We start from the raw sequence: 15538 nt of genomic DNA on the forward strand, positions 1-15538 counted from the left end.
TTGCAAGGCAAACCCAGAAAGCTACCATAAAGAAAACACTATCTTTCTACATAGAGCGCGCAGCCACCCTCTGCGACTTCCTGACCCCGGGTATAACAGAGTCAGTCGTGGCTCTTGACACTCTCGTGACAAAATGTAGTAATAGAATAATGAGCGAGCACTCATACACTTGGCAACCAGATTGACATGTGCAGAAAATATTTATTAAATCCCCATAAAATACAAGTAATAAAATATATAAGAACAATGTAGCAATAATCTACAACATTACAGTCACATATATTGTGGTAGATATGATCGACACTATATTCATATGACTCAATAGTGTCGATAAATTCAATAATATATATCACACCAAAAAACTTCAAGTATATGCTGTTATTTGGGAAGAGGGGGTATTATCTTCTAGCGCTACTGGATGCCCAGAGTGATGTCACCTTCATTGATCAAGAAATCTGCAAGAAATTACAGTGGCTACAGAACCAGTGAAGCTCAAACTCACCACAATGATGGGGAGAGACACATTAGTGAACAGTCAAAGGACTGAGAGTTAGAGGACTTCATTCAAACTGCACATTAGAGCTACCTCCAGCTTATACAAAAGACAATACACCTCTAGATCGATATTGCATACCTACCTGTGAAACAGCCATTGAATGGGAGCACCTATCTGTCATATCTTATGAAATGTCCCCCCTGAAGGAGTTTGGTGTTGGACTGTTGATAGGTTACAATTGTCCCGAAGCCTTGGTACCACGAAAGGTAATCACAGGAGGAAAGGGTGAAGCCTACGCTGTTCAAACTGATCTAGGATGGGGTGTTGTTTGAGGAAAACAGAAGATCGCAAACTCAAGACAGGTGACAGGATTGTTTCATCGAATATCTGTCCAAGAGTTACCAACTGTAAGTCTAGCGAAAGTGATCAAGATCCTTGAATCCGACTTTGCAGACATAAGTTCTAAAGAAAAGAGTGTATCCCAAGAAGACATAAAGTTTGTACACACTCTAGAAGAAAATATTCAGCAGAATCAACAAGGTCATCTTGAAATGCCTTTACCCTTTAGAGAGCGACCTCGTCTGCCAAATAACAGAAATCTTGCTCTAACAAGATTGAAATGTTTGAAGAAAAGGATGGTAAGAGATACCAAACTCAAGAATAATTATTTGAAATTCATGGAAGGCATCCTTAAAGAAGCCCATGCCGAGAAAGTTAATAATCAACCTAAAGAAGGAGAAGTGTGGTACATCCCACATCAAGGTGTCTACAACTCAAAGAAACCAGATAAGACGAGTAGCATTTGATTGCTCAGCAAAGTACAATGGTGTTGCATTGAACGATCATCTACTAAAACAGTCATCCTCAAACTGCGGCCCTCCAGCTGTTGCAAAACTACAACTCCCAGCATGCCCGAACAGCCTACAGGTATCAGCCTACAGCAAGGCATTGTGGGAGTTGTAGTTTTACAACAGCTGGAGGGCCACAGTTTGAGGATGCCTGTACTAAAAGGAACAGATCTTACAAACACTCTGCCTATAGTACTCACTAGATTCAGAAAGTATCCCCTAGCGTTCATGTGTGACGTTGAAAAGATGTTCCACCAGTTTTATGTGAAGAAGGAAGCTAGAGACTTCCTGAAGTTTCTATGGTGGGAGGATGGAAATACAGATTCAGAGCCAGCAGAATACAGAATGAAAGTACACTTGTTTGGAGCAGCATCGTCTCCAGGTTGCGCCAATTATGTTATGAAGTACCTGGCCAATCAGACAGAAAAGGATTGCCCATCAGCAGGAAATTTTCTGAAGAAAAACTTTGATGTAGATGACGGTCTCATAAGTATAGAGTCCACAGAATCTGCAATCAAACTAGTGAAAGAAAGCCAAGAGTTATGCACAAAAGGAAACCTGTGCCTTCATAAATTCATCTCAAACAACAGAGAGGTACTGGAATCCATCAGTGACCCTGAACGTGCATCAACAATGAAGAATGTAGATCTCAATTATGATCATCTTCCAGTTCAAAACGTACTTGGATTGGGATGGAATGTAGAGAATGACAAGTTCTTCTTTGAAGTATCTATTGAAGAGAAAGTTGCAACTAGACATACCATTCTTTCCGCAGTGGCTTCTATATTTAATCCATTGGGATTCTTGGCTCCAGTAATCCTCAGAGCAAAATAAATACTACAAGAATTATGCAGACAGAAGTTGGGATTGGATGAGCCCATACCTGAAAATTTGAGGCCAAGGTAGGAGAGTTGTATAAGAGACTTGCAAATCTTGAGAGAAGTTTGGATGCCCAGATGTTTTGTACCTCATGATTTCAGAAGGTGCAAGAAAATAGAACTTCATCACTTTTCAGATGCCAGTAGTTATGGTTATGGTCAGTGCTCCTACATCAGAGTGATAGGAGAAGAAAAGATACACTGTACTCTGGTTATGGTAAAGGCCACAGTTGCACCTACCAGTATTCAGACAGTACCAAGACTTGAACTGATAGCAGCTGTTGTTTCAGCATCAGTAAGCAAGTTTCTGAGAGAAGAATTGGAATTAAAAATAGATGAAGAATATTTTTGAACAGACTAGGATACATAAACAACGAAGCGCGAAGATTGCATATCTTTGTCGCCAACTGAGTTGAGAAAATTCGGGAAATAAAAAATCCGGAACATTGGCATTACATTGACACAAAGCATAAACCAGCAGATTATGCTTCAAGGTTACACAGAATTTTCTATGGGTGATCCAGAAGTAAAAGTCGTACAAACATTGAGCACTGCTGCCAAGTGTCATGATGACATACTTGAAAGACTAGCCAGATGTTCAAAATGGAATACGGTCATAAATGTAGCTCGAATTCAACGATTGGCAAAGGGAATCAGAAAGAAGGAATTGTTGAATGTAGAAGAAAGAATGAAAGCTGAAGAAACAGTCATAAGACTCATTCAACAGAGATTCTACAGTGAAGAGTTGAAGAGACTTAGTCAGGAACCTAAAAGGCTTCCAAACAACCACCCATTGTACAAGCTTAATCTTTTTCTGCAGGATGGTATACTGAAGGTGGGAGGGAGACTGGAAAATGCATCGTTACCTAGCAGAGTGAAGCATCCAGCAATTCTACCCAAAAACTCTACCTTCACAAGATTTATTATTGATCACTACCACAAAAAATCCTTGCATCAAGGAAGAAGCTTTACCCAAAGCTGTTTGAGAGAAGGTGGTTACTGGATAGTGAAAGGAAGCAAAGTTATAGCAAAGTATATAAGTAAATGTGTAGTCTGCAGAAAGGCACGTAGACCTACCGAAGAACAAAGAATGGCAGATTTACCAGCAGATCATGTAAACCCATCACCACCATTTCTTTATAGCGGAACGGATTGTTTTGGCCCATTCATCACCAAACAGAACCACAATGAGTACAAAAGATATGGACTAATATTTACATGTCTAAGCTTCAGAGCAATTCGCCTGGAAATGTTAGAAGATATGTGAACTGACGCATTCATCAACGCCTTGAGATGTTTCATAGCCATTAGAGGTACTGTCAGAGAGCTTAGATCTGGGATCTAATTTTGTCGGAGCGAAGAATGAATTGACGAAAGCTCTAAAAGAGATCGATAAAGAAAAAGTAACTGAGTATTTGTTAGAGAAACAGTGTGATTTTCATATGAATGCTCCACATGCAAGCCATACAGGAGGAGTTTGGGAAAGACAAATCAGAACTATAATAAATGTTTTCAGTGTTGAAAATGAACGCCGGAAGAATAGATGATGTTTCACTTAGGACCCTATTCTATGAAGTAATGTCTATTGTTAACAGTCGTCCACTTATAGTTGATAACATCAACAATCCAACAAGTTTGGACCCTTTAACTTCCAACCATCTACTTCACCTTGACTCTACATACAGCCACCACCTGGCAAGTTCACCAAAGAGGATTTATATGCCAGAAGGAGATGGCGAAGTGTTCAAGATCTATCAGAACAGTTTTGGAATAGATGGAGAAAATAGTACTTAGCCAATCTGATGCTAAGAAGTAAATGGCAAACACCCAGAAGTTGGTGACATAATGTTAGTGAAAGAAGAAGATTTACATAGAAGTCAATGGAAATTGGCCAACGTTCTAGAAGTTCAAAAGGATGAAGACAAACTAGTAAGAAGAGTGTTGTTACAAATAGTAGACTCAAAACTTGACAAAAAAGGAAAACATCTCACTACTCCACTCAAGTTAGAATGTCCTATACAGAATTTAGTTGTTCTACTTGAGAGTGATAAAAGACACTTGGAAGTTGAGAACCTGATGGAAAATTCCTCAAATTCATGTTCAAGTCCTACCACTGAGAACATAGAATTATAGGTAATTTTGTTGGGAGTGTAGCTGGCCAGCTAAGACCTGTCTTAGGTTGCTAATATAGCTTGTGTGTTTATACAGCTAGACCTGCCAATAACCTTAATACAGTTCCTATGTTTGTGTGTTAAAGACAAAATCAGAGTTATTTACAGTGACTTCATGTTTGGATGTTATGTAATAGTTATATTTTGTGTACACAGAAGCAGAAAAGATAATATCCCTTTAAGATTTATTATGAATGTGAGGTAAGCTCAGTGACACAGCAGAAACAACATAAAGCATATAGTTAAACTGTTGTTGCTGGGCCGGAGTCTAGACCAATCACAGCCAGCCTCACACACAGCAGGTGTTTTGACCAATCACAGCCAGCCTCACACACAGCCTGTGTGGGAAATTCCCCTAGCAGGAGCTGCTAGAATCATTACACCAGAGGAGAGAAGCTGAACAGACATTCACTACACTAAGAGCTGTTTTTTATTTAAGCAGAGATGCCAAAGTAGGTATTTAAATCAGTTATATAATCTTCCTACTGTTAATATAGTGATTAGAACTGTATACTGAACGAGTTATATGTGTGTTCACTTACAGTTCCACCAATTGCGAATACCATACAAACGAACTACTGAGCCATACAATCATACAATCCAAACACATTGCATACAAATGCGAACTGCTCATACCAGATCATAAGCAATTGTATAGAGCAAACTGCAAACCAAGTAGAGCAAGTGAACTATTAGTTAGACCTCAGATATACCTCTCAGAGAGATCATAAAGTGCTTAAATAACTTAAAGTGAGAGTACAGATACTCAAAAGAGAAATATATCTACCATTTTATGTTGAATGACAAGCTTGAACAGTTGAACCACCATCTTATGCATACCGCCATTTTGTGATATCTTTTCAACACGTGTTTTGTACACGGACTATCTGCTGTGGAGGCGGCAGTGTTATATATGAAGAAAAGTAGAAGTTAATAAAGAAGTTATTTCAAGCATTTGGTTGCTCTTTAAACCTACTGTTTCCATAGAACGGCGCTAGAGGAATTACAGAGTAATAGACAGTCTGGTTAGACTAAAAAAGTCAGTGATATCAGAATTCTTCTAATGTCACAGCTCAAAAGGCACTTCGTAGTGCTGTGCCTTCCACACATACTGTGTGCTCAAATGCAGCCAAACTGATTGGTCTACGTTTCATAATACTGATGGAGAATGACCCAAAACATAAAGCCAAAGCAACCCAGGAGTTTTTTAAAGCAAATAAGTGGAATATTCTTGAATGGCCAATTCACCTGATCTGAACCCAATAGAGCATTTCACTTGTTACAGACTAAACTTCAGACAGAAAGGCCCACAAACAAACAGCAACTGAAAACCTCGGCAGTAAAGGCCTGGCAGAGCATTAAATAGTAGGAAACACAGCGTTTGGTGATGTCCATGAGGTCAAGACTTCAGGCAGTCATTGCCAACAAAGGGTTTTCAACCAAGTATTAGAAATTAGCATTTTATTTACAATAATTTCATTTGTCCAATTACTTTTGAGCCCCTGAAATGAAGGGATTGAGTTTAAAAAAAAACCCCGCTTTATTTCCTCACATTTTTATGCAATCATTGTTCAACCCACTGGATTAAAGCTGAAAGTCTGAACTTCAACTGCATCTGAATTGTTTTGTTCAAAATCCATTGTAGTAATGTACAGAACAAAGATTAGAAAAATGATGTCCCTGTTCAAATATATATGGAACTAACTGTATATAGTGAAAGCTATGGAGATATGTAATATGGCATAAAGTAAGAGTTCCTCCACATCAGTTATGTCCTAACTAGGGATGAGCGACCGCTGGATGTCCGGGTTTGAGGGGTTCGGCCGAACTTTGTTTCAAAGTTTGATTCGGGTTCCGAACTTGACCCCGAACAACGAACCACATTGAAGTCAATGGGGACTCGATCTTTGGGGCACTAAAATGGCTCTAAAAGTCATAGAAAGGGCTAGATGGCTGCGAAAGGCCCCAAAGTCGGCGTAAAAGCAGTACAATTGCCCTGCAAACAAAAGTGGATAGGGAAAAGACTTAAAATAACATAAAACTAAAAAATAACATTCTTGAACCAAGAGGCGGAGGTCCAAGTGGAGTAGGAAGTTGAGGCGGTGGACGTGGCGGTGTAGGTGGAAGAGGTGGGGGAGGAAGCCAAAACTCTTTCTGTTTGTTGTTTTCCATGTGTCTGTCAGTTCTGTGACTGGTCGCTAAGGGCCACGGTGTGACAGTTTGGTGCTTGTATGTCCTGGGTTAAAAAATCTCCTCTCAGTTTTAGATCTCACACGTCCGCTATCTGGGGACTATATATTACAAGAAGTTTTCTCCTACTACAGTAAGACGGATGAAGGGGGTGTTCTAAATTTTAAAAAATTGCCAGAGTGTCACACACGCACTCCACAGAGGAATTTACTCTCCTACATCAGTTAGATGCATGAGGGGTGTTCTTAATTAAACATTTATTAAATTTTTTATTTCTTTTTTTTCCCTGTTACTGGAGGCCCCAAAACATTGGGAAATGGCAAAGAGAACGCACAAAGTGAGCTGGAGTATAACAATGGCTGGGAAGGGGGGTAGAGAGGCTGTCCCTGATGGGACAGATGGCGCGCTTCGGCAACTGGATGTACGTGTGAGGAAAAGATTTTACCAAAAGTGGGTGTGCACCAGGCGGGTGGTGTTATGCAGACTAGGAACCTGAAGAGTAGCATTTTGGTGAGGGCAGAGCGGCAGACAGAAGATCTCCCTGTTTTGTCAGAGCGACATGCCTCTTGGAATGGGGCTGGTGCCTGGAGGCTGTCGCCTTGAGAAGTGTTCTGCTTCGGCGAATGGCGGCTTCGCCTGCGAACCCTTTTCAGGTTATCTGTTCTCGGCATTTATGGTGCGATCACCTGTTGTATCTTTTCTTCTCAGTATAATATCTTCTATGTCCCCTATCTGGGGACTATATATATATATATATATATATATATATATATATATATATAATGGATTTTTCAGGGAGAGTGAAAAAGAGCTAGTGCTGTCTTCTTCACACATTGACCTACTCTGCTGCGGATGGCCGGGGTGTGACTGTGTTCACCGGACTCTGAGGCTTGCAAATAGCTCTGCGGCCAAGTTCATGTCTCTGTTCTTTCTCCTGCCCTTCTGGAGGGGTCAGCTGCAGATAATACAATTGCTGAGATGAGATGGCTTGTAGTATCTGTTCGTCCCAGTTTAAGATCTCACACGTCCCCTATCTGGGGACCATATATTAAAAGAATTTCCTTTCCTACTACAGATGCCAAAGTGGATTTCTTAATTTAAAAAAAATCTGAGTGTCACAGACACTCCACAAAAGAATTTCCTGTCCTACAACAGTTAGATGGATGAAGGAGTGTTCTTAATTAAAAAAAAAATAATTCTACACAGAAGAATTTCTTCTCCCACATTAGTAGTATGGATACAAAATAGGTCTTCTTATTACAATTCTTAAGTTTTTTTGTTGTTAGTAACTCTCAACCACCAAACATTTGGAGATGGCAAAGAGAACACACAAACTGCGCTGGAGTACAACAATGGCTGCCAATATAAGACATAATAATCTTGAGTCTGGAGGCGGAGTTCTAAGTTGATGAGGAGGCGGACCGTGGAGGCAGACGTGGCGTTAGAGTTGCACCGGGTATCGAGGTATTGATACTCAATCGATACTTTTAGGCCCAGATCGATACGATACCAGGTTTTACTATTTAATGATACTAGGCTGTGCTCCTGCTTCCACTGAGCCATCGCTGTCAGATGGGAACGCCATCAGTAGTGCCTCTACTAGTGTTCACATGTCCTCGTGCATCTTCTGTTCACGCGCCAGTGACGGAAGTAAGGATGGCACATTGTCCTTAGCGTGGATCCAGCGGGGTGGCCACCCAGTAATCAGCACTGGTTAGAATGTGGGCAACTCTGCTTTCGTTGCGCAGGCACTGCAGCATGTAGTTGCTCATGTGTACCAGGCTGCCCAGAGGCAATGACAAGCTATCCTCAGTGGGAGGTGTATTGTCTGTGTCCTCTATATCCCCCCAACCATGCTCTAGTGATGCCAGTGAGCTGATTTGGGTGCCACCCTGCTGTGAACGGGGATATTTCTCCTCCTCTTCCTCCTGTGCCACATCCTAATCCATCAGTGCCTGAAGCATTTTTTCAAAGAGACATGGAGTGGGATAGTAAGGCTGAGGATGGCGTCATCACCGCTGGTCATGTTAGTGGAGTACTTTGTCACGGGGGAGCGTCACGGGTATAAAGATAGAGCGGAGGTGCACCCCCTTAACTGCCACCCGGTCCCCTGTCCCTGCCTACTTGCACCACCCGCCCTAGGTGACGGGGCGCAACTGGGCAGTCCCTGACCTGAGTAAGTGCAAGCAGAGAGATAGAGACAGCAGGGAAGCGGACAACCAATGAGAGGCAGCACTCGAGCGGACAGAGAGGTGGAACAAGCAAGGTACCACCAAAAACTGAAGGGCGAGGCGGGTCAACTAGCCAGGGTCAGTCCAGGAGGTCACGTCAGTACGAGGGAGGAGACAGAGACAGATCCGAGAGCGGGCCGAGGTCAAAATCCGGGAGGTCACGTCAGTACAAGAGAAGAGGCAAAGACAAAATCCAAAAGCAAGCCGAGGTCAAAATTCTAGAGGTAGCGTCAAGGTTCAGGGAGCAGGCAGAAGAGGTGTCAGGAAGCAGATCAAGGGTCAAATCCAAAGGTAAGCTTAATAACAATAATAATACACAGCCTAAGGGACCAAAATCACAGGCAACCTGTAGCCAGCAGGTTGCCTGTATTTATAGTGGGGAGTGAGGGTCATGTGACTTGGCCAGCGTCACCTGACAGACAGACAGACAAGTCGAGCACGGAGTGATCAGCTCGGCGCTCAAGGCAGACCTAGGAGCTGCCCTGGGAATGAGGCCGAACACAGATCCTCGCTCCCGAAGCTAAGCAGCAGGTCTGCGGCTGATGGGAGACTGAGTGTGCCTTCGGCGCCCCGTTACATACTTGAAGCAGCGCAACACGCCACACAAATCCCACATGAAGGCCCACTCGTTGGTGGTGAAATGTTGCTGTTCTGCAGAGCGACACACCCGTGTGTGCTGCAGCTGAAACTACATTATTGCCTGCTGCTGCTCGCACAGTCTCTCCAGCATGTGCAAGGTGGAGTTCCACCTTGTGGGCACATTGCGTGTGAGGCAGTAAGCGGAAAGGCTGAAGTTATGCTGCAGCACAGACAGGCGAGCAACAGCAGGGTGAGAATGCCGAAAGCGGGCACAGACGGCCCTCACTTTCTGCAGCAGCTCTGACATATCAGGGTAATTCTTCAGGAACCTCTGTACCACCAAATTCAGCACATGTGCCAGGCAAGGGATGTGCGTCAAACTGGCTTGCCCCAGAGCTGATACAAGGTTTTGCCCGTTGTTGCACACCACCAGACCAGGCTTGAGGCTCAGCGGCAACAACCACTCATCGGTCTGTTCTTCCATGCCCGCCCACAGCTCCTGCACAGTGTGGGGTCTTTCCCCCAAACATATGAGTTTCAGAACAGCCTGCTGTCATTTCTCTCTGGCTGTGCTGCAGTTGGTGGTGCAGGTGTTTCGCTGACGTGATGGGGAGGCGGTAGAGAAGGAACCGGAGGAGTAATCGGAGTCCAGCAATACTCGGTCGTGGTAGGACATGCGCCAAACCGCTGTCCTCCTCAGGCCCAGCCACCACTACATTTACCCAGTGAGCAGTTAGGGAGATATAACATCCCTGCCCGTACTTACTGGTCAACGTGTCGGTGGTTATGTGGACCTTGCCACTGATGACGTTGCGCAGCGCACAAATGATTTTTTCTGCCACTTGTTCGCGCAGGGCAGGGACGGCCCACCTTGAAAAGTAGCTGGGAACCACGTACCATGGGACAGCTGCCGTCATTACATTTTTAAAACTGTCAGTCTCCACCAGACGGAATGACAGCATTTCAAAGGCCAGCAGTTTAGAACTGCTGGCATTCAGGGCCAGGACTTGCAGGTGGGTAGGAGGGTACTTCCTCTTTCTCTCCAGTGTTTGTGGGATGGACAGCTGAACACTTCCATGCGACAGTGTGGCGATGCTGGGTGACGGTGTTGTTGTTGCTGTCACATCCTCTGTTTTCGGGGTGGCAGATGCCCCTGTTTCTCCAGAGGTGGAGGAAGAGGCTGAGACTGCAGCAGAAGAGGGAGCAGGAGGCGTCTCTGATCTTTCGTGGTTCTTCAGGTGTCTACTCCACTGCAGCTTGTGCTTTGCGGTTAGATGCCGGATCAAGCAGGTGGTGTTCAGGTTAAGAACATTTATGCCTCGCTTCATGCTCTGACTGCACAGCATGCAAACCACTCGTGTCCTGTCATCAGCACATTGTCTGAAGAACTGCCACGCCAGGGAACTCCTTTGCGCCGACTATGGTGTGCTATGTCTCTTGGCGCATTGGCCAGTAGCAGACGTACTGGCTGGGGGGGCCGCTGCCCTGCTTTTGCATCCTGCTCCCTCTTTTGCCATTGTGCGGCTAGTGCTGCGTGCCTTCCTCCTCTTTCTCCAAACTGCACACATAACTGGCATGACCTTGATTCCATGTGGGGTCTAGGACCTCATCATCCTCCCCATCATCTTCCACCCACTCTTCACCCCTGCCCTCCTGGCCGGTCTGCACACTGCAGAAAGCCCCAGTAGTTGGCACTAGAGATGTCGCAAACATAAAATTTTCCGTTCGCGAAAGGCGAACGTGAATTTCCGCAAATGTTCGCGAACGGGCGAACCGCCATAAACTTCAATAGGCAGGCCAATTTTAAAACTCGCAGGGACTCTTTCTGGCCACAATAGTGATGGAAAAGTTGTTTTAAGGGGACTAAAACCTGTATTGTGGCATGCCGGAGGGGGAACCATGGCAAAACTCCCATGGAAAATTACGTAGTTGACGCAGAGTCGGGTTTTAAACCATAAAGGGTATAAATCACCTAACATTCCTAAATTCTTTGGAATAACGTGCTTTAAAACATCAGGTATGATCAGGTAGTGTAAGGGTTACGCCTGCTTCACAGTGACAGACCAAACTATGACAGACCAAACTCCCCGTTTAACGCACCGCAAACAACCGCAAACAGTCCATTTGCACAAGGTTGGATACCAAGCTAGCCATGTCCCGTTCCAAAAGGATGCATGAGCCTACAGCCATTGTGCATGAGCGTTCAGTAACGCGGCAAAAAAATACCCAGCTCCGCAGAGGCTGTACTCTTTTTTTTTATTCAAAAAATCTGTTCTTACCAGTTTAATCTCTGTTTTGTCCCCTATCAGGGGCCGGTGTGGTGTATGGAATAGATTTTAGGAACCGGGAGATGGAAAAAGATGCTTGGTCCGTCCTCTTACTTCCAATTTGGGGCACTGCGCGTGCGCTGTGCAATGTACTGTGCTACCCGATATGAGTGGTATGTCAAGTAGTACTATTCTTACCAGTTTAATCCCTGTTTTGTCCCCTATCAGGGGCCGGTGTATGGAATAGATTTTAGGAACCGGGAGATGGAAAAAGATGCTTGGTCGGTCTTTTTACTTCCAATTTGGGGCACTGCGCGTGCGCCGTGCAATGTACTGTGCTACCCTATATGAGTGGTGTGTTAAGTAGTACTGCAGCGTACTCAAGTTGTGTGCAGTAGGTGTTTCTGGGTGATGTAGTGCAATATACACTAACCTGGTACAGCTGACTCTCTGCAAGGGCAGGTATAGGTAGAAATAGTTCGTGACGCCAGTGCCAAGTAAACGGTGGCACGCCGTTTGCGGATGCAGGAATAAATTGAGGAAACGTAGTATTAAAACAGAACTCCAACTTTAGTAGTTTTCCAGCAGAGACAATAGTGGAATCGCAGTTCCTTGGCATACAGTCGATTCTGCAATTCGGTCGATGCAGGCAATTCAGTTACAGCAAGGTAATTACAGAGTGTTGAACACAGTACTTGCAGCACAGGAGCTAGCACTCTATTTCTGTCTGATCCTGGAATATAGCATATCTTCACCAAGGCCCATTAACCTAGTTCTGGCTTTATATCCTTGGCTATAGCTTTAATCAGTACCTCCTCTGTCTTTCTGAGTACCTCTTGCTTTCCTGATCTTTGCTTCTGTCTCTCTCAGCTTCTGGACACTTCCTCAGGCTCTAGAAACTTCTGAGCTGTGGTCTAGCCTGACTTCTGCACTCCACACTAGATCAGGTTACACTGACTTTCCCTTCCTTGTCTGGCCCTTATATAAACTAGGGCTCCCTAGCTCCCTCTAATGCCTAAGAGCTGGAATGACACCCTTAGCCGGCCTGTACTTGCAAGTTTCATAGCAACAGGGAAATACATGCATTACATTACATGACATTTTATAAAACTGACATATACCAACTTCCCCATAATTAAGGAGGGACGACAGCACACCAAATGACACTTTGGTAGTGACGGGTATTACAGTTCCCGTACACTACATACCCCACTGCTTTAAGCTGAGTACGACCTCGTACTCCATCATGGGTCGCCCAACTGGAATCTCTTCCTGAAATAGAAAATAGAGACACGCAGGCATACATACATGTAATTCATCTGCATTTACATTTACATCAGGTCCAATTGGCAAAGGTGAAGGGTAGTGACAAGGGGCGTCGTTCTCTTCTCTCAGGATAGTGAATGGAACGGGGGCGCTGACCTGGCACAGCGTAACATTAGAACCAGGATAGTCCATGACAATGAATAAGTCCATGATAAAACAGTAGAAAACGGTATAAAAGTTCTTGGAGGCTCAAATAACAAACATGAGTCCGTACCCAGGTTATTTCTCATTAAATCACAGAGGCTCTCATGCGGTGGAGTCCATCTCTGGGCACAATACTTTTAAAAGAATAAGAATCTCAGAGGCTCAGGTACTTTTGAGTCTGTCTCCGGGCACGGTTCCTTAGTATGAAGTTGCACAATAAAAGGACAGCAAAATAACGGAACTACCCAGGAGTTTCCCATGGGTGTATCACAGGCAAGGGCTCACGTGGAGGAGTCCATTCTTGCGCACAAATGTCAAGTAAGGTATTGCCCGTGGCGACTGTTTGGGAGGAGACACCACCAGAATAATCAAAGTCTCCTAAACGGACTGGCGGACGTCCCCTGGTCATCCGGGTAGACCTTCTCAAAACAGGGGTCTCCTCTTCCCTTAGCAACGAGGTAGAAGGGAGAGGAGCAACAGGAGGGTCTCCATCCGTGAGACCTCGGTCAGGAACAACTGGAACAACAGGAACAACAGGAACAACAATATCCACTACAGGGGGAACTGGATCCAGGGCATCTTGAACCGGCTCTTCTGGATGTGAAACTACAGTAGGTGCCGGAGCAGGCACCAGCAAGTTCAACCAAGGTGTCAGAAGCCAATGCATGGGATCCGCGTCATACCTCAGATTACTAACAGCCTGCATAGGATCCTCGGGCTGTATTGCTGACTCTGACACAGGATATTCAGATCCAGAACTCTCGTCGCTAGGTTCTGGTGTTAGGCAGAGCTTCAACCTGTTTCGGTGTACAATTTGGGATCCCTTGTCTTCCCGGGTGATCTCATAAGTGTGAGTTCCAACATTTGGGATTGCAGTGACAACATAGGGACTTCGCTCCCACTTACTGTCCAATTTGCTGGTACGACGGTTATTCTTTAACCATACCACGGCCCCTATGGTCAAGGGTTCTGCATGGGCTGCCTGATCATAGTCTCTCTGCTGTCGGTCTCTAGCAAGGTCCATACGTTCCTGAACAATGGCTTTGGCTGCATCTAATCGCCTTTGGTGCTCAGCAACCCAGTCGGTGTTAGGTAATGGGTTAATGCAATCAGGCACATGTATGTCCAATGAATGATCAGCAGGCAATGTCCCTTGGCGCCCAAACATCAAGTAAAAAGGGGTATACCCGGTGGAACAATGTATGGTATGATTGTATGTGAACATGAGCTGTGGCAACAGACTGGGCCAATCTCCTCTGTTTTCAGGAGGCACGGCCCTCAGCATCTCTATCAAGGTCTGATTCATTTTTTCACATAATCCGTTACCTTGAGGATGGTAGGCCGTCGTCCGGATCTTCTTACAGTTGTGTAAGCGGCACAGTTCATGGAACAGATGGGACTCAAAAGCAGGTCCTTGATCGGTGAGGATCTTTTCTGGACATCCATAGGGCAGGAGAAAGTGCTTCCAGAACATTTCGGCTGTAGTCTTGGCTGTCTGGTCTCTCACAGGCACTGCTACAACAAACTTTGTGAAATGGTCAATAATAGTCATGGCATAAGCATACCCTGAGCGACTAGGCTCCAGTTTTACATGGTCGATGGCGACAAGTTCAAGAGGACGGGTACTTACAATGGGTCTCAGTGGTGCCCTCTGATCATGGTGCTCACTTCGTTTCAAGGCACAGGCCACACACTCTCGACACCACTTCTCCATGTCTTCTCTCATGCCTACCCAGTAAAACCGCTGGCGGATAGTAGCCTCAGTCTTTTGGACCCCAAAGTGACCGGATTGATTGTGGTACATCTCCAACACCATACCTGCATCTCGTCGGGGTATGAGAATCTGGTGTACTCTTTCGTTGGACACTGGGACTAGGCTTCTCCGTAGCAAAAGGTCCTTTTGTATGAAGAGTTGATGGCGCTGTCTCCACAGTTTGATGAGCTCAGGATCTGCACTCTTACGCCGAATCCTCTCAGGGGCTCTGCCACTAGTAATGAAGTCCAACAACTCACCCAGCACTCTACTTTCAGATTGTAGTTTCACCCACCTTTCTTCTTTAGGATCAGGCCTACTGGAGGGTGAAGGAACTGCAGCTCTGCCATTGGTAGCTCGAGCCTGGTCCTGTTGAGCAAACTTGTTATAGAAAGCCGGCATCTCTACATCTTCCCAAGCATCTCGTACATCATCAGGAGCTGTCTCTGTGGGAAGTCTGGATAAAGCATCAGCATTATCATTAGTGCGTCCAGCACGATACTTTACAGAGAAATTATAGTTGGCAAGGCGAGAGGCCCATCTCTGCTCCAAGGCCCCCAATTTAGCTGTATTTAGATGCGCCAGAGGGTTATTGTCAGTGAATGCAATGAACGGGGTGGCGGCTAGATAATCCTTGAATTTTTCTGTCACCGCC

The sequence above is a fragment of the Bufo bufo genome, chromosome 7 (genome assembly GCF_905171765.1).
Source record: "Bufo bufo chromosome 7, aBufBuf1.1, whole genome shotgun sequence".
Lineage (NCBI taxonomy): Eukaryota > Metazoa > Chordata > Amphibia > Anura > Bufonidae > Bufo > Bufo bufo.